The 26,082-nt window shown below is 39.5% G+C and overlaps 1 protein-coding gene across 7 annotated transcripts in view; it reads right to left on the bottom strand.

Annotated features, from left to right (window-relative positions):
• The window catches only part of SORBS2 (sorbin and SH3 domain containing 2), a 258,991-nt gene that overhangs the window by 208,933 nt on the left and 23,976 nt on the right, over nucleotides 1-26,082 (bottom strand). For all 7 annotated transcript variants that reach the window (XM_089777891.1, XM_089777890.1, XM_089777889.1 and 4 more), the window contains exon 2: nucleotides 20,915-21,049. The gene's annotated coding sequence lies outside the window, so the exon portion shown is untranslated. The remainder of the gene's footprint in view (nucleotides 1-20,914; nucleotides 21,050-26,082) is intronic.

The raw sequence follows: 26,082 nt of genomic DNA, 5'->3' as shown, positions 1-26,082 counted from the left end.
AAGGGTCTTGGGCTCCAGCTGCTGCCTCTACCCCACCCTTTAGAATCACCAGGCCCAGGGGCAGTTGCCCTCCTCCCCCCCCCATCGGTGGGCCTGCCTTTAGGAGTGTACCTCTCATAATGTCAAATAGTCTCTTCAGTAACTTGGGTGTTTTTGAAGATTTTACTTTTTGGAGTATAACTTTAAGCAGTCTTTTTACAGTCTTGGTCTTCGACCTCTCAGTGTCACTCAATGCCCTGTCCCGAGATATAAAGGTCATTCAATGAGTGTTTAATACCGAAAACTGAGAGGATGTGCACAAAGAAAGCTGAAATCTTAGTGGAATGGTACAGAGAGCTAATCAAAAGCCATACCACTCTAAAGAGCCCATACTCTAACAAGTGGGACTGGATAATGCAGAGTTTAACATCAGTGGAAGTTTTATCCTCATGAAGTTTCAGGGGGCCTTGGACATCGGTGGCATTGCAGTCTGTTCTCTGCTGGTGGCACAAGCAGCTTGGTCTTCTAAAGCTGAAATTTTTAGCATAACTGAAGTCATTAGGCACACTTTATAGGGATATCAGAGTGAAATTTAATGGCCTGTGATATACATATGGTCAGAGTATGCCTGCCTTATGTTATGTTCCGCATCACAGACATGTTCGTGTAAATGACATCATAGCGACTGAGCTGCCTCCAGTCTTTCAAAACATCTGTTTGCCCTTGGGTAAAGAGAAAGCAAGGACAGAAAGCTGGATGTGCTGTCATACCAGTACTAAGAACTTATCAACAGCGTAGAGTGCTAAAATACTACTGGAACCTGCTACTCATTCCTCATCCTGAAGGTACTGTAGGTCACCCTGCTGTGAGGATTCCTACCATGAAGCACACTCCACAGAACATGTATATTCAGTTTAATTACTTGAAACTGCCATAGCTTGTTAAATCAAAAATAGCAAATAAATTATATGTAACAATTTTGCTTTTCCCCAAAATGCTATCATAGCCATTGTTGTTTATGCAGGTTCACATGGAGGTGAAATCTAGTGGTCTAAGGAGGTAAGCAGTTCACTACATGTCAAGCATTCAGAGCTTAGCACAGTCTGTTCCTTTTCACAATCTAAATTTAAATTTTTATAATACATTTCACTGATTAAATTACACTGTAGATAGAAGCCAGATTAAGCAGGAACACTTTGACGCCTTGTTGAGATCCAGTTTCAGGCATGAACCTTATATTTTTCATTGGACCGGGAGGAAAGATAACAAGTCACTTGGCATACAAATGTCTCCTGGTGTTTGGTCACTGAAATGGTATTGGCTTTGGTTTCAAAGTGGATTTTGCTCCCCTAACTTTCCAACTTGAGAAACAGGACCACAGTTGAAATTGTCAAACAATATATTGTATATTTCCAGAACAAGTATCTCTCTCCTGTACAATCCTCTGTGGTACATAACTTCAAACAAATGACGAGAGAGGCAGAGAGAACACATCTACCATTACCTGATACTTATAAAGCATCAGAAAGGCAGTTTACTATTTAATGAGATTTAAGGAGAGTGACAAATTAATGATTTTTCTGAACTGGAGTTAAGTCTCATAAAACTGATTTTTCTGCACACCAGTGCCAGTGACAGAGTGGAACACTATATGGAATAAAAACAGACTGTATTGACAATAAATATTCAAAATATTCTTACAAGCACAATATTTTGGAAATGAATATTTTGGCAAGCTAAAACATGTTTTGAGGGGTATAATGTAGATACAACTCTAGATCTAAATACCTTGACTGAATGAAGCTTAAGAGCTAAAAAATACCTGTGGTTCTCTAGCTCTGTATGAGCTCGATTCGGCTATGCTTAGGTTAGACCAAAAACAACCCCCCTGAAATCAACATGACTACTTGTGAAATAAGATTCACAACAGAAAGATGGTAGAACTGGACCATATATTACTTGTTTTTATAGCTGTGTTGCAAATTCCAAAGCCCTTCTTTTCAGTAAAAGGATCTCTTCCTTTCAGTACTTAGAAAAATCACAGTTTTCACTTTTGTTACTGTGGCTGTTGGTGTCCCATTAGCCAAAATTGCAGTTGTGAAATGAAGACGACATAATTGGGAAAAGGGGCAAAATGTAACTAGCAAGGCATTTGCCCTGTTAGCTACAACATTCATTCCACTTAATGATTCACTAGAAAGAAATGCCTCAGTGAGAATCCAGTTACTCTGCCAATTCATTCATGAACATATTTGGACAAATTGGTGGGCATCAAGTGAAAAACACCCTTAATTTTAGACATATAGTACTAGATGAAGTGTGCAGGTCTCCAAATAAAGGAAAAAAATCAACTTTGGACAAAGCTGTATAAAGGATTCAAAGCAAGAGAGGCAGAAGAGATTGTTTCCATTTGTTACATATTCAGCAATTTTGTGCTCACAGCAGAGTGTTCAAAACATAAAAATCCTATTTCTAATTTTATTTTCCTCACTTTTACCCTAGTCTAGCTCCTTTGACTTCAGTGGAATTTACTCCTGATTTATACCTGTGAAATCAGAATCAGTCCTGTAACATTTATTATTGCTAAGTTCAATTCTATATATAAGCTATTTAAGCACAACTCACCCTTGTACCAGTGTGGAACTATACTGCCTGAGAGGGATCATGTCATTTCCAGGTAAGCATGGCCTGTATATCTATTGCACCTTTAAGACTGTCAGTTTCTGAATGAGAGCCAAATAATAATCTTTGAGATCACACTGATTGAAAGTACAGCTTACCATTGCTGCAATAAATCCAACTGCAACCTCTAACTAATGTAATTTTAAAAAATCAAGTATAAGTAAAATATCTGCCAGACTGGACCTTATTTATTAGTTTGAAATTAACAATGAAACTCACCATTAAGAAACAAGTCAGGAACTCATTCTGTCCAGGATCAAGAGAACACACATCATATTTTAACTTACCTAATCCTTACAGGTTTATGCTATAAACTATTATGAATACGAGTATTATTAAAAATGAATATTGTGGATACACATGGGGCCAAATTTATAAGACAATGTCATATATGTTTTATGGCACCATACACATAATAATGATACAGTCAGGACACACACACACATACACACACACCACTGTACCCCCCCAAAGCCATGAACTTCCAAGCACTGATATATTGCATTATATATTTTCATCCAAAGAACTCAAGGAACTTTGCAAAGATGAATATTATAATTATTCCCAATTAGAGATGGGGAGCTACTGCACAATAAAGTGAGGCTATGTCTATACTACAGGGTTTTTGCGCAAAACCAGCCATTTTTGCACAGCTATTTTTGCACAAAAACCTGCGGCGCGTCCATACCTCAAGTGCGTTTTTGCTCAAAAAAAATACTGTAAATCAACAAGACAGAGAGCTTTTGCCAGTAGAGTTATTCCTCTCTGCACAAGGAATAACTCCTTTTTGCGCAAGAGTTCTTGTGCAAAAAGGAGTGTGTGGATGCTCAACAGGGGTTTCTTGCACAAAAAGAGCCTATCACAAAAAGCACAGGTGCTCTGATGACCATTCTGTGAATGGCAATCAGAACTTTCTTGCGCAAGATTGTCTATGTAGTGTGGACGCTCACTGGCGCAAAAGCACATGGCTTTTGCGATATGCTTTTGAGGGAGATCTCCGCAAAAGCTTCTTGCGCAAAAATCCTGCAGTGTAGACAGAGCCTTAATAAACTCACAGTGAATTCATGGAAGAATAATAGCAGGTCCTTGGTGTACCCACCAGCACCTCAGTTCTCCCATCTTTATGTGCAGTTATTGATCTATTGTGTGGAAATGTTGTTTATGTGCACAAATTCAGGGCCCCAGTCCTGCCCAGGTCTGGGCAACAACAGGTACACATGAATTTGTCCAGGAATATTTGCTATATTTTTACTGTCCTTCTAGAAATATGGAGCTTCATAACTTTGTTTTGTTCTCCTTCCCCATTCAATAATCACTGCAAAAATAATGCTGCATTTGAGGACTTAAAAGGTATATTTTCAAGTTGCATCCTGTTCATACCTCATTCTATTCCATTGGATGGTTTTTATAGGATCTTCTAATGATATTGCTGTGAAGCATATTCATAAATGGGTCTGGACTCCAATGACTGTCACAGGATCCGGGGGAGGGGGGGGGGGGGCGGGAAGGGAGTTGCCTTTCTTCATTTAAGTAGTACAACATGAACTTTCTTAGAGTTCTAGAAATCCACTCTATAGTCCTAAAACTGCCATGCAGAGAAACCACCCTGAAAATGCAGGGTCATTACACCATGATCCTTGCTGAAGCAAATGAACTTCTCTGCCTCTTCAAAGAGAATCTGTATGTCCTGCCAATTAACAAGAATATTACTTGAGTGGATTTCATGAGGGAATTATTTTTAATTCAGTGTTTCTCCAAATGGATTTTTGTTGCAAAATCCAAATAAAATAAGAGAGAAATTATTCAGTAAAAACATTACTTGTTTACTCATATCAACTTGCCTAAGATGAAGAGAATAGCAGCTAAATTTCCCTTTACTCTGCATGGGAATATAGTTATCCTGTTTTATAATTATAAACTAATATTAACAGACATGCCAAGTCTCCCTTATCTTGCTGGAGTTTCTCTTAATTTTTATTATTTTAAGGCTGTTTTTACAGTACCCACCTGTTATGAATGTATGTTGTTTCAATTGCACATCATGGCCTGACTTTTAATGGGGACCTTAACCAATCCTAATTTTTGCCAGTACAAAATTTCACACATTTGCTCATGTGTTTATTGAATCAGACCATATGATCATGTAGGCTATATACTGCATGTAGTAGCTGTGTAGTTGTGTTTTTAGAACAGCATCAGAAATCAAATGCAGAAGAATCATTCACCAGTATCTTTTGTTTTTTGGACCATGTAGAAAATATGAAAACCTTTCAAATTATCTGTAGATAAATCAGTGCCACTGACTGCTCATTTTCCTCTGACTAACTCTCACCTAAGTGAATTTGTTTACTGACCTCTCTTAACCTTTCTTCATTGTCATGTGTCATCTTTAGTAGCAATTTCTTAGTGGTAAAATTCAGTAGGAAACAGAGAAACTTGATTTCTAGATCCATATTATGACAGTTCTTGCATCCTTCTAAATACCATTTAACAGTTAACCCTTACTTATACTGGCAACAGTAAAGCCAACTTTTAATATTTTATTAGAATGTACATTTATTCTTCTCTAATTGCTTAGTGTTTGGTTGGTTAGGGAGGATTCAGAGCAAATGTACAAATCAAAGAGACAGCTAGTCATCTAAAGGATTTATTAAGAAACATGCAAACGAATTTCCAGAAACTTGTGGTTAGTAGGCCATACACAAAATGAGCTCTGTAGGAGGACAATGTATTTCTACCCAGGGATTGAAAGCCCATGTCATGGAATCTTGACCATTAATAGTAGTGTTGAGAGAATGAAGGGACACCAGTGCTTGATGGCCAAAGGTAAGTGGCCTTTTGGGAAACAAGCTAAACAGAAGAAAATGGCTTGGATCCACCTTCCCTTCTCCCCACCCACACTAGGATTTCATCTCAAATACAAAGGATGATAAGAAAAATAATGTACTACCCACAGCCAATGTGCCAAATTTAAAACCATAGTGTATCTACTGAGCAGCAATATTTTAATTGCCAAAAGGTTATGATAGCTGCACAAGCTTTTATTACAGTTCTAAAAATAATATGATTTACTGAAGATTTTTATTCTCGTACTTCATACCGATGACTGACTGACTACTTGCTGTATTTATCTATCACCTCCATGGCATGATAAACTTTTCAGACCACAAAAAATTGCATGCCATCCAAATAGTTCTGTGTCACTTTTATTCTGTCTAGTCAAAAGTTATTTTCAGAAAAGGATGTAAGATGCTGTTGCCCATTTAAAAGAGAAGAAAAAGATTGCAGCACTTGAGGAATATTATAAAATATTTTAAAAGCAACTTTAATTATACTATCAAGAGCTGTCCCTCAATGAAAGATCTTTTGGTGTAAAAGGCTACCAAATCAGAATATTCCACCTACTTTGCACAAATATAAATGATAGGGTTGATTTTTTAAAAACATATGCATTCTTCAGAGCAGTGTATCTCATCCACTGAAGTGCTTAATTTACTTCACAACAAAAATAAAATAGAAGTTGCACAAATGAAAAAGTTCCAGTTCTGTCTGACAAGTAAGCCTCAGGCTTAACCTAGAGGGACCTCTTCTAAAAGAGAAAGAAAAGTTGAAGTTCAGTGCTCAGTCCAGCCAGGGCCACCCTTCTGAGACATACAACAGGGATGCCATTTACTGACAATTCTGGTGGTAGTTTTTGAGATATATACACGTATTGACTGGAAAATCAACTGAGGGTACTAGTCTCATTTCATGTACATCTTTCAAACACAATCCAATGGTCACAAATGTTGGCCATTATTTACCATGACTAGGGATGTAAAACACTGTTTAATTGGTTAAACATTATGTCTGGTAGGTTAACTGACTGAAGAGGGTGTGTGTGTTTGTGGGCACGTGTGCGTTTACCCTGGGCTGGAGTTGCCTCCCCAGACACCGCAGCCGAGCTCCAGCTCCTACCGGTTAAGCAGAACTGGTAAACCTCACCCTTAACTGGTGAGGCTACCAATTAACTGGCAAATAATTCGTATCCCTAACCAAGACCAGACTGAGATTGACACTCTCAAGATGAATGGTCTGGAGACTATTTCCAGTCCCCACAGGCTAGACTTTTAATGCAAAACTATTTCCTGTTGATGGAAGGCTACCATCCATAATAATAATCACCTCCCTTTGCAGTTTCAGACAACATACTCTTTTGTTGCTTCCCTTTTCTAGGCACAGTATGGCCAGGAGATTTCTTCAATAAGATCAAACTATACAGAAGCATGCTTTACAGAGAGAATACATGATACAGCAGAACCTGAGAATTACAGACACCTCAGGAATTTAGGTAAATATTCTGAACAAGCCATTATGGGTTGCTTCTCAGTGCAGACTGCGCTGAGTGGGAGTTCACAGCTCTGCAGTGGCTGCCTGGTGAGTCAGGGTATGCACAGACAGCAGATTCTATTCCCTGGATGCTAGGGTGATGAGTGAGGCACCATCAGTGGTGGGTGCATGGTGTAGACTGTGGTCCTTTAAAACTGAGTTACTCCCACAGAGTGCAGCATGCTTGCAGGAGCTCAGGCCCCAGCTCCAGCAGCTTATACTCCAGGCTAAGTGTCAGTAGCAGCTCAAGAAGTTTCCTTTCCTGGCTCTGAGCTTCCAAGCTTTGTCTCCCTTCCTCTTGCTCCCACCTAGCTGGAAAACAGCAGTGCTCATCTCCTACCTATCAGTGGCTATCCTGCCACATGGTGAATATGGGACGTTGGGGTGGGGACAGGCAGCCCAAGTGTGCCCACCTTTTAGTTGTAATAGAGGCACAGTACAGTATTTGGAGGTTTTTTTGTTTCTCCTACTGCTTGATTGGTTACTTCTAATTCCCCACTGTGTCTGTTTGACGAGTCAGTCCATAACTCTGGTGTTCGTATCTTTGAGGTTATACTATAGTGGGTACAAAAGTTTTATCAACATGAGATTGAAGTGGTTCTACTTCAAGAGGTGGCAAGAGGATACTAGGATAAGACATGAAGAAAATGGATTAGTAGGCAGAGCATAGGCAAACAATCTGTCACAACAAACGAGTCACCCACTTGCTCAAAACAAAAACCAGATGGTGTTGGGTGACACACATTTATTTTCTTTTTTTTAAATCATAGTAAGCAGTTGGCCTCAGGGCCCAATTGTGGTAGGTTCTATACAAAAACAGAATAAACTATTTTTCCAGGGTTTTTTCTCCCTTATTCTTCTTTCATCAGAGTCATTTTCATAGTAAGGGTAGTTAGAACAGATTTCCTATCTGACTGGTAAATTTTCATGATAAATGTCAAGATCAATAATTTACTAATGAATTTTTGTTAAAGAAGTTAATATATGTGCACTTTATATCAAGTTTGGAATGAAATATTAAAAACTATGTCAGAATTAATGTATTTAATGTTTTACTGCTGCATTTAGATAAATGAATAAATATTAAAGGATTTAATGAGATGTAAATCCATAAAGACCTTTGCAATCAGTTTTTCACACCTTAGTGAGAGAATTATCACTATGTTTTCAGATAGGAATTTACAACTGTTAGCCATCAGTCTGCGTAACCTTACACATCAGAACATAAATAGTGTTTACACTGATGGATTGTATAGCAAAGGCTTCAAAGAAAAAACATGTTAAATGAAGATGTGTGAAGCTCTCCGTCAAAAACAAAATAGGAAAGAAATACAAGCAGAAAGACTATTGTCAGAAAATATATGTATACGTGGCTAAACGCATACACTGCCTACAGGGTATTTTGTTTTGTTTCCATTCAATGCCTTATTTTAATACTCATTTTTCCTCTTGTGTTCACTGTGGAACACAGCCTACTATCATCTAGTGTGAAATTAGCTGGCCTGAATATCACAATTATTATGTAATTTGTCTGGCTGCACAAAGACACTAATACAGAATTTGAAGAGGATGGAGTGAATTGAAATATTAAGTATATGCTTCAGCAATTATGTAAATAAGGCAAGAGATCATTCCATTCCCATAATGCTGGAATCAGAGGGATTACTGATAGAGGCATCTGATTTTATTTTTAATTTATAAATTACATGGCACGTTTTAACTTTAAAATATGAAAACAGATAATTGTCAGTGAATTTTGATATTGGGATAACATCAGCACAACATGAATGCCAAAATCTCCAGAACGTATGTGAGATTTTTCTATTTGTGTAGGTAATTGATCTGTGAGCCCATGGTTTTATATGGCAGAAGACAGCCATTCACATGCTGAAGCAGCTAATTATCTCCTTCAAGTTTCTAAGAATGGTCTTGCTGAGTACAGTGTTATTCTTGGTCAGATGCAGCCAGATATTAACATGTTATCCAGAGTGAGACTTCTGAAACATGAGATCTTCTGTGCTGGTTTCACAACATGACAACATCACAACTAAAAATGGGTGAATGGTGAGAAGATATATTTGTAATTTGATCCAATCATGACAACAGTCTTTTATATTCTATTACATTTTTTAAAAGATATTTGAACAACTGAGTTTTGTTCATATGAATGGTTGGGAAGAAGGTTTTATTTCTGTTTACACAAATATATATAGAAATTAATTAGCTCAAGCATATAAGAGTATTTGATCTGGAAGTTTATGTCTAGTTGTCAAATACACACCTCTCTCTCACACACAATCAGAATCTATCAATAATAAAAAAACAAGAGAAAACTAAATGAATAATCTTCAAGACAACCAATACATTTGACTTTTCTTTCTCTTGTCATTTTAAAAATCGGATGTCTTTATACAAAAATAAAAAAATAATATTCATTCTGTGTTAAGGGGAAAGGAAAGATTTTAAATTATCTAAAATAGCCAATATTTGCTTATTGGCTACAGTATGAAATTCTGTCCTCTCAATAGACTCAGCATCTGAATGATTTCTTCAGGTACTACTTCTCTTTGTAAAGATTAGGCCAAGCTAACTAGGGGATGGGAAAAGAAAATGATTTACCTGTAGTGTAATTGTTCTCCCAGGTGTGGGTGCAGATGTATATTCCGTGTGTGTGTAGCGGGGGGAGGGGCACCCTGTTGCCCAGCGATATGCATAGTGACAGTGCTCACACCTTGTGGCTCTAGTCCCTCCCTGGCTATTTAAGAACAGCATTGTCTGGTCCCCCCTCAGTTCTTTCACATAAAAAAATTAGGAGTAGACTCCAAAGAAGAGGGGATGGAGGGTGGATTGTGGAAAAAACATCTGCACCCACATCTTAAAGAACAACAGTTATAACACAGGGTAGTGACTCTCTTTTCTTTGGGTGGCTGCAGATGTGTATTCCATTCAGGGGTGACTCTCAAACTGTGCTCGTAGGAGGTGGGACTCAGAGTCTGCTCAAAGAATGGCCCCATAACACTCATATTACAATAGATCATTTCCCATTTAGGTACTATCACCTTCTCATCAATGTTGGAGATGAGTCACATCCTCTCTGATTTAATTAGCACTGATATCACTACCCCATCTCTGTATCCCTTTTTTTTCTTTTTCTCTTCAGCATCTGAGGAAGTGTGTTGTAGTGCCTGAAAGTTTGCGCCATAATATCTTAATAAATTTGTTAGTCTTTAAAGTGCCACCAGACTCATTTTCGCTTTCCCAAACTGTGGAACTGACCTAGACACAAGGATAATCAGATAGTGTCTGTTAAAAGTACATATAGAAGATCAGATAGCAGCCCTGCTAATGTCCAATACCGAAACATCACTGAGGACTGCTACAGATGTCACTTGGGTCCTCATCATAGGAGCCCACTATCTCTGTGGGGCATGATCTGAACTACTTTATATGCTTCAGAGGGGTAGTTGTATAAGTTTGTAACTGAAAAAACTCCATTCATCTGAAGAAGTGGGCTGTGCCCAGGAAAGCTCATGATACTATCTATGTTTCTGTTAGTCTCTAAGGTGCTGCAAGACTATTAGTTACTTCATAGGCTATTAAACCACACTTGTCAAAACAGCTTCTGGGCATTGTTCCTTCTCACCTAGCAAGGTAGCATTAATGCTGTGAGATGTAGAGTGCTGGATGTAAAACTTCAATGTGGTGCTGATTTAATAGGTTGGATGGAAGAGGAAAAGAGGTAAAACCAAGAAGGTCAGAGAGAACAGACATTGCCTCAGTAACACTGTAGCACCATTGAAAGGACCCCAGGATCTCTGGAAGAATTTGGACATGATTGTCCAGAAAATGACAATTGAGTTGATAGACCAACTTCAACTATACTTGAAGAGAAGCCTTTAGCCTTGCATCTTAGATGACATAAACACATGCAGCCATCTCACCCAGGAGTTTTAAGGTTTAGGCATAATCAGGCTGTAGTTGAAGGCTGAGATTATAATCCCAGAAATACATGCTAATTTCTTGAAATCATTAGTTCATCAGAAATGCTCTCAAACTCAGAGTAGGACATGCCTAATAAATCTGATTTATTGAATCATAGAGTTTGAAGAGACCTCTGCTCAAAACAATACCAACCCCAATTAAATCATCCCAGCCAGAGCTTTGTCAAGCCAGGCCTTTAAAGCATCTAAGGATGGAGCCAAGCTGGTGTTTGGAACAAGTGCCTCAAATCATAGAAAACAATATGTCAGATTGCAACTGATCCTATCAATTCCCGAGATTATTTGATATAGAGCATACATTGTTGTTTTTATATACAAATCTGTTAGGATTCAGGACCTGTGAAATGCCTGTAAAGAAATGGGAAAGCCATCCTTTCAGTAGCAAATTCATCCTTTCAGTTGCCCGTATTGCACACCTGTCCTGCTTTGAACTCATGTAAATAGATTGAGAATGTCAAAGCTATGCATTATAAAAAGGCCAAAGTCTATACAAAATGGTATTGCTACTGTATTTCATCTGTTGCTCTAATGATAATAGGATTGGTTTACATTCTCTGCAATCTACTTGTGGTTGCACAATGGTAAGGGGACATAGCTAAAGACAGAAAATTAAAAAGCAATGTTAACTCAACTGCATGTGCAACGTGGAGAAGTTTTTAGCAAAGGAAACATAGTTTGTGCTTCATCTGTTTACCTTGAATGACCTTCTTAGTAGGATGACCATATTTCCCTATGGCAAATACAGGACACCTGATAAATTGCTCTGATTTATGTGAATTCAACGACAATCAATCAGAACTATGCAGCACAAACATTCAAAATAGCGTTAAGTTGATTAAGCCCCCATTAAAAGAAACACTGCATTATTATCTGTCTATATATTTAGAAATGTGAATCTGTCTGTTCGTGAATCCATTTGTTCAAGAACTCCTCCGAAATGGTAATAGCTAGGACCACCAATGTTGGTATGAAGCTTCCTCTTATATAAGTTAAAGCACAATCAGAGGTTTGGTTGTGCCAGGAAAAGGGGATGTGCATAGACTTCTATTGTTTTCCATAATATGGAAAGAGAGGGGGCTGACAGGAAAAGAGCTATGCTGCAAAGTGACTATGGGGGAAAACCACACCAGCAAGATAATGGCCAGATAAGGCCAGAGCTTACCATCTTGTTGGTCATTACAACAGGTAAATGCCTCCCACTCCAAACCCCTTCCCCCAGCCCTCAGCTACAGTGCCAGATGGGGAGTGCCCTATAAGCCACCAGCCCCACTGCTGTGCCCCCCCAGAGCTGGACATTGCAATCCCCCCAGGAGAGTAGAGGCCAAGGGGTGGGCATTCTGTCCTGAGTCTGCTCCCAAAGGGGTTGTCCAGGGGGAACTGCTGGCCCGCTGGGGGAGATGGAAACCACCCCCACCAGGAGCCATCAGCTGGGGAGCATAGGCAGGCTGGCCATCTGAGGGGGAATCACTTGCTGGGGGAGGGCTGGGCAGTGCAACCCCAGCCCCCTGGGATGAGCCACCACCTCCACACTTGGTCGTATTCCCAGAGTAGCTGCAGCTGGAGCAGCAACACCATTGCCACAATGGGCAGCCATGGCAACTCCACCACCTCTTCACCCCCTGCCCTGACTGCTCACCCTGCTTCCTGCACATCTGCCACCCTGAGCGCCCCCTGCCTTCCACTGCATGCCCTGAGCCCTCCCCCCTTGTATTTATACACTTTTATGGAAAAAGGACACCAAAACAACTAGAAGACAGTCAGCTGCTATTTGCAACAGTTCTACGAACTGTGTGAATGCCACAACTAAGACAAAAGATCTTTTAATCTAGTCTGACATGCAGTTTTCACTGTACTTTGTTTTTCCCAGCACTTTTAGCACCATCAAAATTTCTATTGGTATTGCCTGCGCAAAGCCCAGCAAGCTTTTCACTAAGAGAAGCTTCTCAATCAATTGATATAGGAATCCATACTGCATATCAGAAATTTCACACGGTAGAGAAGAAAACTCAATATTGTTTGTGTTCACCCCACCAGAGGGAACAGCTAGACTGTGTGGCCAGGGGGCAGCACAGAGGGCAGGGAGGGGATATCTGTGGGTTGTGTGTGGCCAGGGAGATGTAGGGGCTGTGTGCAGACAGGAGGAAAACTCAGGGTTCAGAGAATGGGTATCTGTGCCAGGAGGGCTTTTGTAGTCCCCCTGTTCCCAGAGGGCTCTGCTGGGCATGGAGTTAGGTCCCTCACATCCCAGCGGCTCTTACTGGCTCTGTGAACAAAGGGGACTGGGAGCTGAGGGGCAGCTTCAAACCCCTAAACTAGCAACAGCGGCAGGAGAGAAGGAAACAGCATTGCTGCCTGAGCCATGGCACCAGACAGAGGAGCAGATGCGTCAACCTGCATGGCTCTAGCTTCCTGCCTCTAAATTTGCCGGGGTGTGGGGAAGAAAAGGGTGGTTCTGTTCCTGGGTCTGCCCTGCACTTCCACTCAAGTTTGCAGGGGCAGGACCAACACGTCCTGTGCTGCCCAGTTCTGCCCATGGGCTCGGGGCTTTCTGCTGCATGGGGAGCACCAGTGATCCAGGATTCAGCCCTGCCACTTCTGGCTTCAACTTTGGCCAAGTGGGGATGGGGACTTCTGTCCCTCATCTCCTACTTTCAGCCTCGCAGGAGTTGCCAGGGTTTGTGGCCTCAACCCTTGGGGGAGGGGAGTGTGAGGGATTGGGGCTGCTACCTGGGGGTGGGAGGTGGGGAGAGGTGTGCTGAGGATAACGCTTCAGCCTGGAAATTCAGGGGCTTCAGTCTGGTGATGCTGGAAATTCAGTGTGGGAGGGGCCACTGGGGATGAAGATATCAAGCCCTGCAGCAGATGCCAGGGATCATAGCTTCAGTTCCACAGCCTGAAAGGACTGTCAGACCCCCCCCCCCATCTTTGGAAATCCTGATTTAGGATGCCCGTGGGGGATGTAACACTCTCCCCATACCCTCACTCATCCCCATACCCTTACACTTCTATCACACACCGCTGCCTCTCCTGCTACCAGCCTCTGCACCCTGCTTGAGTGCGCCACTTGCTGGCTACCACCTGTTGTGTTCACCTGCCAGCCCCTAACAGGAGGCTGCTGCAGCTGCACTGACTAACCGATCAGCAGGGGGAGTGATGGAGCTGAAAATTCGGGACAATTTGCCCATTTTTTAAAAAAACATCGGGCCAGCTGCAAGAGGGCTTTAATACAGGACTGATGGTCACCCTACTTCTTAGGGTTTAAGGAACAGAGAGATGGTGCTGCAAAAGCAGCTGTCCTCCCTTATATTTCTGCAAAGACCAGCAAAGAGCCATATATTGAGAGTTTCTGCCACACGTGGATTTAGTTTGCCCTCAGTTTTGGACTTTTTTATTAAAAAGGGAGGGGAAAAAAAAAATCAAACTGAACCAAGCAGTTAAACCTTTTAGGCTTTAGGGGAGCATGTGTGTTTAAGCCTCTTTGAATGCTAAAGAGTATTGAATATTTAGAGATTAAGCCAATAATGATAAATACTATTCATTAAGCCACTAATATACAGACACACTCTTATAAATGAACACAGACAATTTTTATGGCTTACTGAGGCTTACTAAAATATATCCAAAGATTCACTTAGTAGATTTACACTTTGGTGGAAACTTTAAAAAAATTTACACTTACATGCTTCATATTTTTATAAGAAGAAACACAGCTAACTAACATAGCTTTCAGTCTCAGAGGGGTAGCCGTGTCAGTCTGTAACTTTAAAAATAATGAGTAGTTCTGTGGTACCTTAAAGACCTCTCTCTCTCTCTATTTCTCTCTCTCTCTGTCCTTCGGATGAGCCTGAAGAAAGGGTGTCCAGTAGCCAGATGGGTACCTGAGGGCCCGGAGACTGCTGGAGGTGCTGGGGGCAGAAGGGGGAGAAAAGGCCCATGCCGGATGTGACATCCTACTCTGAGCTCCTCCTCACTCCCAACCCTCACTATTATACTCCCTCCTGCACCAGCCTTCTGCACTCTCCTCCCAAAAATCCCCAAGGTCCTGCCCAGAGTCCTACAGCCCCTTGCACTACAAGACCCCTCCCCAGAAGGACCTTGGCACTGCCAAATACATCTGCTAGTAAGCATATAAAACAAGGAGATTGCCATTAAAACAATTTTGCAATCCTAATGATAATGCTCATTACCTGATGAATGTTATAGTGTAAAGACAAGGAACTGTAACTTAACTCATTCCCCACAAACTGCAATAGGCTCATCAGGGCTGTTACTGGTCTTTCTCCAAAACCCTATGTCTTATTGGCACTCTGCTAGCTCTTAAGTGACTGGAATCACTCCAGGAGTAAGGGTGCATACCAAGCCAAGGCTTGATGAGGGAGAGGGAATGCCCTCCATTTCTCTCATTAAGCAGCAATGGGGAAGGAGAGAAAAGGTGGAGTCCTCCCAGCACTCAGCGTGACATAAAAATGGGTGCAGTTCTTACATAATATGCCATCATGTCACAACATTACGGCTCTACATAATGATGATGGCCTGCAACAAGCAACTAGATAAAGTAAACATTGTGCGGGTTCGTCAGGACATTATTAATTTGTGACTCCAACTTTAGTAGATGACAAGTAGCTGTTCATTTGTTAAAGGTGACTAGCACAGCTCTATCTATGTGAGAAAAGAGCAACCAATACAGGGCTACCAGCTATCCATACTCAGTTTACATGGAGGGTCTACTAAGGTGCAACCTCTCTGCAGAAGTTTTCTTGAGTAATGATGCAAACTGAAATATGTCAGTATTGAATCATTGCTCCAAGCGTGCCCCAGAATTATCCACTGTCATGCTCAACTTTCTGTGCTGATCCATGTAAGCCCAATATATAGAGTACTTTGTTGTCTTGCAGTTAAGCAGAAACACTCACCCAGCTGACCCTGGTGCACCCCTTTCTGATCCTTAAGTTATAAAGAGGGCAGTGTGTCATTCTCCAAATAATGGACGAATTTCAGCCATCCTGCATACTTTGTTCTACCATTTTTAAACATTCTGATTTATTTTTTCAACATAATTATATAGTTTTAAACAACATTTCATTAAAATATATACCCACTAATCTCAAGCTACCCATGTTCACTGATGGCAAAACAGATGTTGAATTCAAATTCCTTATCAGTGTAAACATTTTTTTACAATACAAGAAATCTTAGCTCTCAGGATAGAATCTTAATTGTTTCTAGCAGCCATATATCCTGAATGCAATCACTGTATTTGAAAGAGAGACCTCTACATCATGAACAAATCAAGGACATTTTGAGTTGTCCTATTTGATCAGATGTGTAGATTCCATGATCAAAAAGCATACCCGTACTTCCATGTTTGAATATATACAGGTATCAGTGACAGGTCTCACTGTTTATTTAACCAACACTAACTGCTCTGATTGATTCTTTACTCTCCAAACACATTGCATTACAAGCAACAGTGCTAGGCTATTCAGGACTTACAAGGCTCCCTGGGAGCATATCAGTTAAGTAAAATAAAAAAATGCAAACCAGGAAGTTTATTATTTTTTCACTGACACATCTGACATCACCTTTGGTGAGTGAACAAAGACACACTGTCAAAGGGAGAAACATGAACAAAATGTTACTGTGTGTTCTCTGTGAATGCAGAGGTATATTTAAGCAAAAGAAAGACATTCCGCTGCTCTCCTGAGACTTCGTTCATTCAACTGAATTATATCAAGTGCCACATTAACACCACCACAATTCAGGTTGTGTCAGCATTTACATACTGACTCCAAATTGCAGTAGCTATTTACTTGATCATAAAAATTAATGTTAGGCTGAAATTTAGCATTATTTGGTTGCCGTTCCAGAACAATTTTATTGCAATATAGCTTTTTTTTTTTTTTTAAACAAAATGTTTCATCACTTTAAAATGGAACAAGTAAAAAATTCCCATCCTTATTTTACACCTCAAATATTATTCTGATAAAAAATAATATTTGGTAAAAGTTTTGCCAATAATACAGTTTTGTATTTTATCTCCTCTAAAGGAGGTCCATCACAGTGTTGAAAAATCATACATTTCTTCCACACTTCTGCCTAAGGGCGCACGCCCACCACACCTGGAACCACATGGCAGCAACCAGCCGTTAAACAGTATTCCTTTCCGCGGCGTTAAAAACCTCTCCATAACGGACCAGCCACTGATGGTTAGATCATACACTCTCCCTAACAACTGTTAACAGTTATGATAAGTGGTCATTGCTGCATGATAAAAAACCCCACCCTAGTTACTCAGTGAGGAAAGACCAAGCAAGCTGGGAGAGGAGGAAGTGGGGCTTTTTGGTGAGAGATCAGAGAGCAACAGATTCACTGTCCAAGAAGATGAGCAGTAGAAGAGAAGGATTCTAGGGGAGGAGAAATTGCGATTTGTGAGAAATTGAGAGAAGTGGGATGGCCCAGCACTGAAGTGCAAAGGGTAGACAGTTGAGGAGAGACACAGGCCAGTTGATTCCTTTTGGTCAGACACAGAAATGTAGCTTGACAAAGTGGCTTAGTCTCAAAATTAAATGGACAAAGCCAGGTCACTGGATGCATTATTTCACTATTTGTTTGAATGCTTTTATTAGTTGAGTAAGAGTCTGAGATGTGTCTGCTGAGTGATACAAATCCCACACAGCTGTGAGCTTCCTACCTACTCATAATTATCAACACCTGTTGGCATGAGGGAGCAAGACTCCAGGAATGAGATCCACATCTCCCATAGTGGCATGGGTAGTAAGTATAAGAGGCAAAGGAAGGAAGTGCCCAACCTCTCATCTCTTCCTATCCCCATTCTGATTCTTCCTGCAGGATTCCACAGCAGGCTCTTGCAGCATGATGAATCTTCATCTGGGTGGGATCTAGTAACTTAAAAGTAAAAAGCCTTCCAGCTTTCCAGCATAACAGTGAAACTGTTAAAAGAGCCATTACATGGTAATGAAGCCATTTTACAAACATTTGCCAATTCAGAGATATATACTGTCAGGTTCTGAAATTACTGACAAAAACAGATGTGCATTGTATATTTACTCAGAACCTGTTAGTCTACAGAACTGTAGTTTAAAATTTGCTTTAAATACTTCATTAGTTTGTTGCTGAAGAATATAAAATCATGTCTCTCAAAAAATCTGTGCACAGATATTTAGATGTACAATCTGAGGATAGTCCCCTTACTAAAGGTGACTGACTTTTTTCTGGGAGGATCCTCTGTGCTGCAATCTAGCTTTAGGGTCTGCAATTCCCATGAGCCCTTGAGAAAACCAGGAAGTGAAGTTTCGTCTGAGGCTCTCCATGTGGAGAGAGGGTCTCAGCTGTCGGGGGGAAGGAGGCCTCCATTTTGGGAGAAAAGGAGCCAGGCTGCTGTGGAGGAGCCTTATCCAGTCCAGGAGCTGTAATGTTGCAGCTACAGACTTCAAAAGACCAGCCTTACCTAAAATACTCATTTTTAATTGCATTTATTGTAGTCCATAGTCCTCCTGTACTTTCTATCCTGGCTGCTGTAAGCTTTCTCCCTTCACCCCCTATTGAAGGGAGCTCTTAAAAGAACAACATTTCTACTCTTCCAGATAGTGGACAAATGCATTTCCCTTCTATTTAATGTACTAGTTTTAAGAGAACCCACCACCAAAATCAGTATCATGGAGATAAAATCCTTTGTTATTCCTAAAATCTTTGGAAACATATTTTTAACAAATATATGATGAATTTTCATAAATGTGTCTATTGTCATGGAGGTCATAAAATAAATTAGTGTTCTTTTTCTAAAAAAAAAATGAACACTGTTATGAGCACACTAAATTTAATGTATTTTGTTTCAGTGAGTTAAATATGTAATAATCAGGAATGATTACTTTATGAAAGCTTAAGAGTATATTTAAAATATAAAATCAGCTTTGAAACACTGATTAAGAAAATGCAAAACAGAAGAGATGCATCATATATTCCACAAAAAGTAATGTTGTATTAATCAGGACAATTGACTTGCCCTTACTATCAAGCTTTTGCAAGTAAATCTCTGACAAATTTCAGGGTACAATAAAAAAAAAATCTGTGACTGACTTTTTTATTTCTAAATTCAGTACTTTAATTATGTGCCTTCTGCATGTCCAGTCTTCACAATCTGGCATGCAGATGGAAAACATGCTCCATTATCTTTAGAAAAAAATTGTAGAAATGTGGTTTTTTTTCAAATGTCATTTACTACATTTGGGTTCAATGATTTTGTCTGATGGGGATGAGGAAATAAGAGGGAGACAGGGGGGAGGGAACAAGCCCTAGGGAGGAGCAGGGGTGGAGCATGGGCAGGGCCCACCTGCCTATGTGGCCGCTTCTCTCACTGCCCATGCACAGCAGTGGGAAATATTACCACAGGGCTTTGACCTAGACCTGCATTTCTAAAGAACAAATATCACAAGACACCTAAGATGTTAATTTTATACGTCTATATTTTTTACCAAAATATATATTGTACAGTTAAAACTATATACACACTTTATAAGCTTATATGACTGTCTTTCTTTTTACTAAAAGTAAACTAAAAAGCCCTCCTACGGAATTAATGTGTTAGGAAGCCAAGTAATAATTTTTTCAATAGAAGAATTGACCCAGACAAACTTTCCTCTCATGAAAACATTAATACAGAGCCTACTGTATTTTTAAATGTAGATCTGCTTTGATAAGTGGCCCAGGGTTTCAATACACTTTTTTTTTTTAAATGTGAACTCTAATTCCAGAGTTTTCTATGGCAAAGTTTGAAAAACCAGTTATGCTGAACTGAGGCATACAGTACACGAGAACATAGTAATTGTGGTAATTTAGTGGTCCCCAGTGTATGTAAGCATATGGACTAGGTCTTATAAGTTGTCATTTAGTACTAGTTTCTTATTTAGAGAAGTCATAGCATGCAGCAGGAAGCTGATCATCAAAGCTCAAAAAAAGCTATTGATCTCAGAAATAGGAAGAACTGTTATTGCTTTTTTAGAGATTTTCTTCATTTTGGTCACAGTGCAGAAGAATACAGGAATGTAGTCAACAAATCAAAGTTTTTATTCAGAAGGTGTTGTCATGTCACCATAGCAAAACATTTTCCCCAAAAGATATGCTAACACCCCATAATCAAAATATATCATGTTTGAAGTATACAGATCAAAATACACTGAAAGCTGTAAGTCATACTGAGTATCCTTATAATGGCCTAAAGGGAAGTTATAGAAATATTTTATTAGCTTAAAAAAGCCTGCTGGTAATTGTGCCAACACCACAGATTAACTAGGTTGATTCATTAAAATCATTTAAAGAAAAATTAAATCTTACACTGTACATATCAACATTTTAGATTCTCTACGGTCTCTGCACCATGTGCAACAAACAAGCCAACCAAGCAACACTAATGAATCAGTAAGGCTTTAAGTTGCTATGATTGAGAAATTCTGTTTACTTAGGTAGCTGGCTGTATTCTATTAATTTTCAAATACTAAACAGGGAAGAAATCTAAAAAATACAATGATTTAGGGTTTTGCTTTATATATAACAACCTGAGAGCTAAAATATTAAAATTAATAGACCTATTCCCTTCCCTTCCTATGTAGTACACATAACTTTAGATTAAATATTGCAGAAAGTCTTAAAAAAGCACTGTAAGGCAGGACCTCAACTCTGCCTCGGTATAACATAAATTGGTTTGCACTTCTGTACAGAAATAGTACATAGAGCTGAGAAATACTAGTAATAAGCAGCAGGTTCTAACTAAGCATTGGCTGGATAACCAAGGTGGTCAGTCATGACTGTAGTAAGAAAACAAATCCTTAATAAAACTATATCTATCTTTCTATCTATATATGACTTACCAGACGGACAAGCTTGGCTGCTTCTCAAGTGCAGAGGAAGTAAGAGCTTTTGCTCTTGTACATTCAGATCTTGTTTATTTAGCCCTTTTGAAGGTTTGCACTCCGAAGGTTTAAGTTTAAGTCAAATCCAAGAATCTGTAAAGAGAAAGAGCAAAGCGGATAAGAGAGTTTTTATGAACTCAAGCTGCTGGCTTGTACTACTTCTTCTAGGAGCATTTGAGCTATTTTCAGCAGCAGACTGCTTTGCCTACAATCAGGATGAAAATGCAAAACACTCACACACATATAAATCAGGAAACCCACAACAACAACTTTGTGCATTGTCCACATTTTAGTTTAAAGAAACAGAATGAACAAGTAATGTTGATGAGGAAAAATAGTGTAGACTACATTACTTCAAGATTATATTACCTCTGGACTCAATAAATGAACCACTATATTTTCTTTTTGCTTGGAAAAGTAGTTTCAAGATTAATCACTACTGCAGATGATGCTCCATCTCTCTACAAGGGATTCTCTCTGAGCTGAGAGGTCATTTGCTCTTTTTGCTTTCAAGTATTTATTATCTAGCTGGTGTCAGTGTCTGATGGCAATTCAGTCTTCTAGCAGTTTATTTTCAGCTTGCATCTAAATTTTCAGTTTAATCAAGTGTGCTATTTTTTGAGCATCTGAATATTTCGGAAAGTGGCCTGAGACTGTTGACACTGAAGCTGATCTGTCAGTAAAGACCAGGGATAATTCAGTGACATGATGGAGTTACCCACATACCTGCCCCCACTTATTGAAAATACGACAAGGAAAACAAAATGTTTACTGAGGTTGAGCTATTCATCACAGAAAAAACTTAGCTTCATGGTCATGCTATTCAGCCTCAATGACGCTAATTTCTTTGGGGATTACAGACAACATTAATGAACAGAAATCTGTGAAAAAACAGTCATCATAACTTAACCTTCTTTGACCTCTGTCATGAAAAGGAGCTTTTCAGGATGTTCTAAATCTTTTCCTGACCAATTGTGACAGGCACAGTTCACTGCACCACCAAGACAATTTATCACATTCCACCACATCACTAGGTACTTCTCTTGATAAGTCTTTTATTTCCATTACAAGGAAAAATAATTTGATACTACTAAAATGGATCCAAAACAAGTCCATGCTGGCTAGATTATAAAATGCTTTACTAAATCTTTAAATCTACCTCAGATTTTTACTTAATTGGCTTGCTGATTTGGGTAGGTGGTTTTTATGAACTCAAATCACTGTGCAGCTAAGCTTCTGATTTCTTGATGAATGGTATGTGTGTGGCTGACATTGAGGAATGTTTTTCCTGGTGCTTGAATCAGGAAAAACAAACAAAAATACAGCAACCCAATAAAGCATCAATGTGGTAAAACAAGTTTATATTGGCAATTGAAACAAAAACACCAGTGACAAATGCCCAGTTAAAAATAACATGTTCTCAAACCCTAATTCAGCACCAAACACAGTGATGAAGATGTTAAAGTGTGAAAATGAAAAGAACCTATTCTTCTGTGCACGGGGAAGGACTCTCTCAAAACTGAGCTATACCATCACAGTGTCCCTGTTGTTAAGACCAATTGCTAACTAACAACATAACGACTAAATATTTGACTGCTAAGTTAAGCATTATTATTGCTTCATTCCAAGTTGTCAGTTCCTATTGACACACACATGATTAGAATGAAGGAAATGTCCCTAAAAGGAAATGCCCAGTCACCTTCTCAACTGTCTGAATGTCACCCAAATCAATCTAGGACTACTATCTTAACCACAAACATTCACCCACAGAGGCACAGAAGAGTTAATCTCTATCACACTATACAATCACTGTACAGGTAAAGGTTTAAGAACTCCCAATTATTTTTACATTTATTTTTTAAACTGGATTATTGAGATGGATGCAGGATCAGATACAAACTTGTGCCTCATTAAAGGCCTGTCATTTGGAACTGAATCTAGAATGTAAATACATAAGCAAAATGCATTAGGCCATTAATGTGTCACTTTTCTAGACATCACATACTCAATAATACATTTCCTGCGAGTTAAGAGGTCAAACCATTGAGTACTGATACATATAAATTAATCCAGATATCACATGTAATCTCACAACCAAAATTCATGACATGTCTGAATGTCTAATTATTACTCAAATACATACACTAATGCTGCTGCTACACACACACACTATGTGTGTGTGTGTATATATATATATATCTTTCATGAAACAATGTTCTCAGAAGACAGCCATTCACTACATCAAGCTCCATGATTTATCAAGCAGCACATAATTCACGTCTGGCCCTTAATGGTTTGTTCATTATACGTTCTTTGCAATTTATTCCATGTAAATCTTAACATACCTAATTTATATAATTTATTAACCATGCTCAGTAGTACTGTTTAGGTGTATTTTAATCGTTTATTTCAGCTATTGGATATAAATCTTATCAGATGATGATTGGTTGGGAAAAATGTGTTATAATCAGTAACTATTACTAAAAAACATACATACCATCTGGCTCTTCTCAAGGCCAGCTCAGATCATCCCTATGTTTGTTAGCAAAACATATACAAAGCACAAAGGCAGAAGTCAAGAAAAATCATAATTGAATCCTTGTCATTGTTGCAAAGGCTGTTGTTATATTACACTTTTCAGAAAATACTATTTGTACTATTTTTCACTAACACTGGCAGCTCCAACGCAAATTTATTTTTATAGTTGTTTTACTGGAGCATTATGATCCTATTTAAATAACCAGTACAAACAAATCAAAACTAACTGAAAATAATAAAAATACATGTTGAGCATAGACAGCTTGTTCAAGGTGTCATGTAATTCCATGTTTGAATAGCACTGAAGAAAGTTTTACAAGTTATTCCAGTATCTTAAATTTACACATTAAGAATCTGGACAGATTAAAACCATAACAAAAGGGTGAAAAGAAGGTAAAATAGTCTCTTCAAAATATCTACATATCTTCTCTTACTGATAATGGAGTTTGGTGCTGTTATTGAAGAAAAAAATAACAGAATGGTAGGAATTCACTAGAATCAGTTTCGCAGACCTACTTCTCCAGGTCAGCTCCTAGACAAGTCAATGGGAATTGTCTTTATTCAATGGGTGGAGAATTGTTCCTCCTTTGGGAAGTTTTCTAGACTAGTTTGAAAGCTGTTCAAATCCCATAATTTAGGCACAGAATAAGTGGGTGTAAATTATTAATATTATTACTGTAATAGTTCTACACAACTTTGTTGTCACCTTTGGAGGGTTATTGATCCAATTCCCCTCTATGTGACAGCAGGGATGTCTTTAAGATTTATTGGGCCCCATGCAGTACAATTAAACTGGTGCCCTTATGTCCAATGGCTATCCAGGGTGGTGGTAGTAAGTTGATTATTTTTTAGAGATGTGATTTTATAATTTCAGCAACATACTAATGAAATATTTAAAGCAATTTTAAAATTAAGATCCTATAGACTAACAGATTCTGCGTAAATATGTAATATACAATTGCTTTTGTCAATAAATTAAAAAACAGACAATATTTATGTGAGTCTTGGCAAATACCTGTTAAATGGCTTCATTACCACTTGACTGTCTCTTTCACAGATTCAACATTCTGCTAACAGCTCTGGAGGGCTTTTTCACTTTTAAAGTAACTAGGTCCTCTCTGGAGAAACTACAGCTATGGAACACAGATAGGAAGAGGAGGATTGGGTGAGATTAGGACCCAGAGGTGCTCCAAATTTTTGGATGTCCTTTGTATTCTGCATATGGAAAAGGACAACCTTATTTTCGTGCATAAGGTATTTTAGCAAACAGTAAAAAAAAAAAAAAAAAAAAAATCTTTGGGGGCAAATCCCCTCCCCAGTTCTGTGTGTTTGGGTTACGCTGACCACAGTGAGCCTAATAAATTCTCATTCAAGATCTGGAGAGAGGGCCCAACCTTGCTTGCTTTCATGACAATGACAAAATAAATTCAGTTACTTTACAACAGGAGCAGAACTAGGCCCTGGAATTTATTTGTAAGGATAGAAGGTGGTGTGTAAGGAGCTTTCTCTTTCATAGAAACTAGCTACTATTCCAATCCTCAGTACAAGCTCCCTCTAAGGGTGAAGCTGGGTTCACATTTTTATCCATTTCTGAAAACGAGGGGAAAAGAACAACAGAAGAGGAGGCCACACTATACCCTCTAAAAGGGCATCAGAGCTCTCCTGAACACAACTCTTCAGACTCTTTTTCCTTTCTAGTGAAAACGGCCAAAATGCCTCTGGAGTCCCCTGCTGCTGCCTAGCCTCTCCACATATGCTTCCTTCTCCCATATAATTTGTGGTTGAAAACTGCTCGTAGCTCCAGTAAGTTTATAGGCAGGTTGGACTCCAGTGGGAACCAGTGATCTTGGATTGTGTTGCAAAAATGTGCCCCCCATCTCATTAGGAAAGCTGCCATCCTGACTGTTATAGTACAGGGGTGGGCAAGAGGTGGCCAGCAGGCTGAATCCAACACACCAAGCCATACCATCTGGCCCATGGCTGCCTCACAAGGACCATTAGGCACAGAGCAGCTCAGCTTTAAATGGCTGGCTGTTCTCTGCTCTGGAAGCTAGGGAGAAAAAGGGGGAGATTTCACACACTGCACCCACCCCTCAGCAAACTCTCTCAGCTCCCACTGTCCAGTCTATGGCAGATAGAAGCTGAGAAATTTTACTGGGGGCAGGGACAGCGTGTGAAGCCACCCTCCTTCTCACCCCCAGAGCAGAACCACATGGATCAGCCATTGACGAGCCTGGGACTTCAGCAGACAGCTTGCCTCAGGTTCCTGCAGGTAACCACCACCCAGACTAAGTGGGTATAAATTATTATTATTATTAATGTAATACTTCTACACAACTTTGTCATCACCTTTGGAATGCTATTTTTGATGTAATTCCCTTATATGTGACAGTAGCCTACCTCTGGTATCTACCTCCACCCCACCCAACTACCTGCCACAGGCCACCACCCTAACCATCTGTACCCCTTTCCTCCTTCTCCCAAGTCACAACTCCCTCCCAAACTCTGTATCCCCTTGGCCAGAATCCTCTTCTGCACCATACCCGCCCAGACTCTGTACCCCAAGCCTCTGCCCCAAATCACAACCA

Source organism: Pelodiscus sinensis, chromosome 4 (assembly GCF_052426305.1).
Source record: "Pelodiscus sinensis isolate ZL-2025 chromosome 4, ASM5242630v1, whole genome shotgun sequence".
Classification (NCBI taxonomy): domain Eukaryota; kingdom Metazoa; phylum Chordata; order Testudines; family Trionychidae; genus Pelodiscus; species Pelodiscus sinensis.
This window is presented reverse-complemented; position numbering and strand designations above follow the sequence as displayed.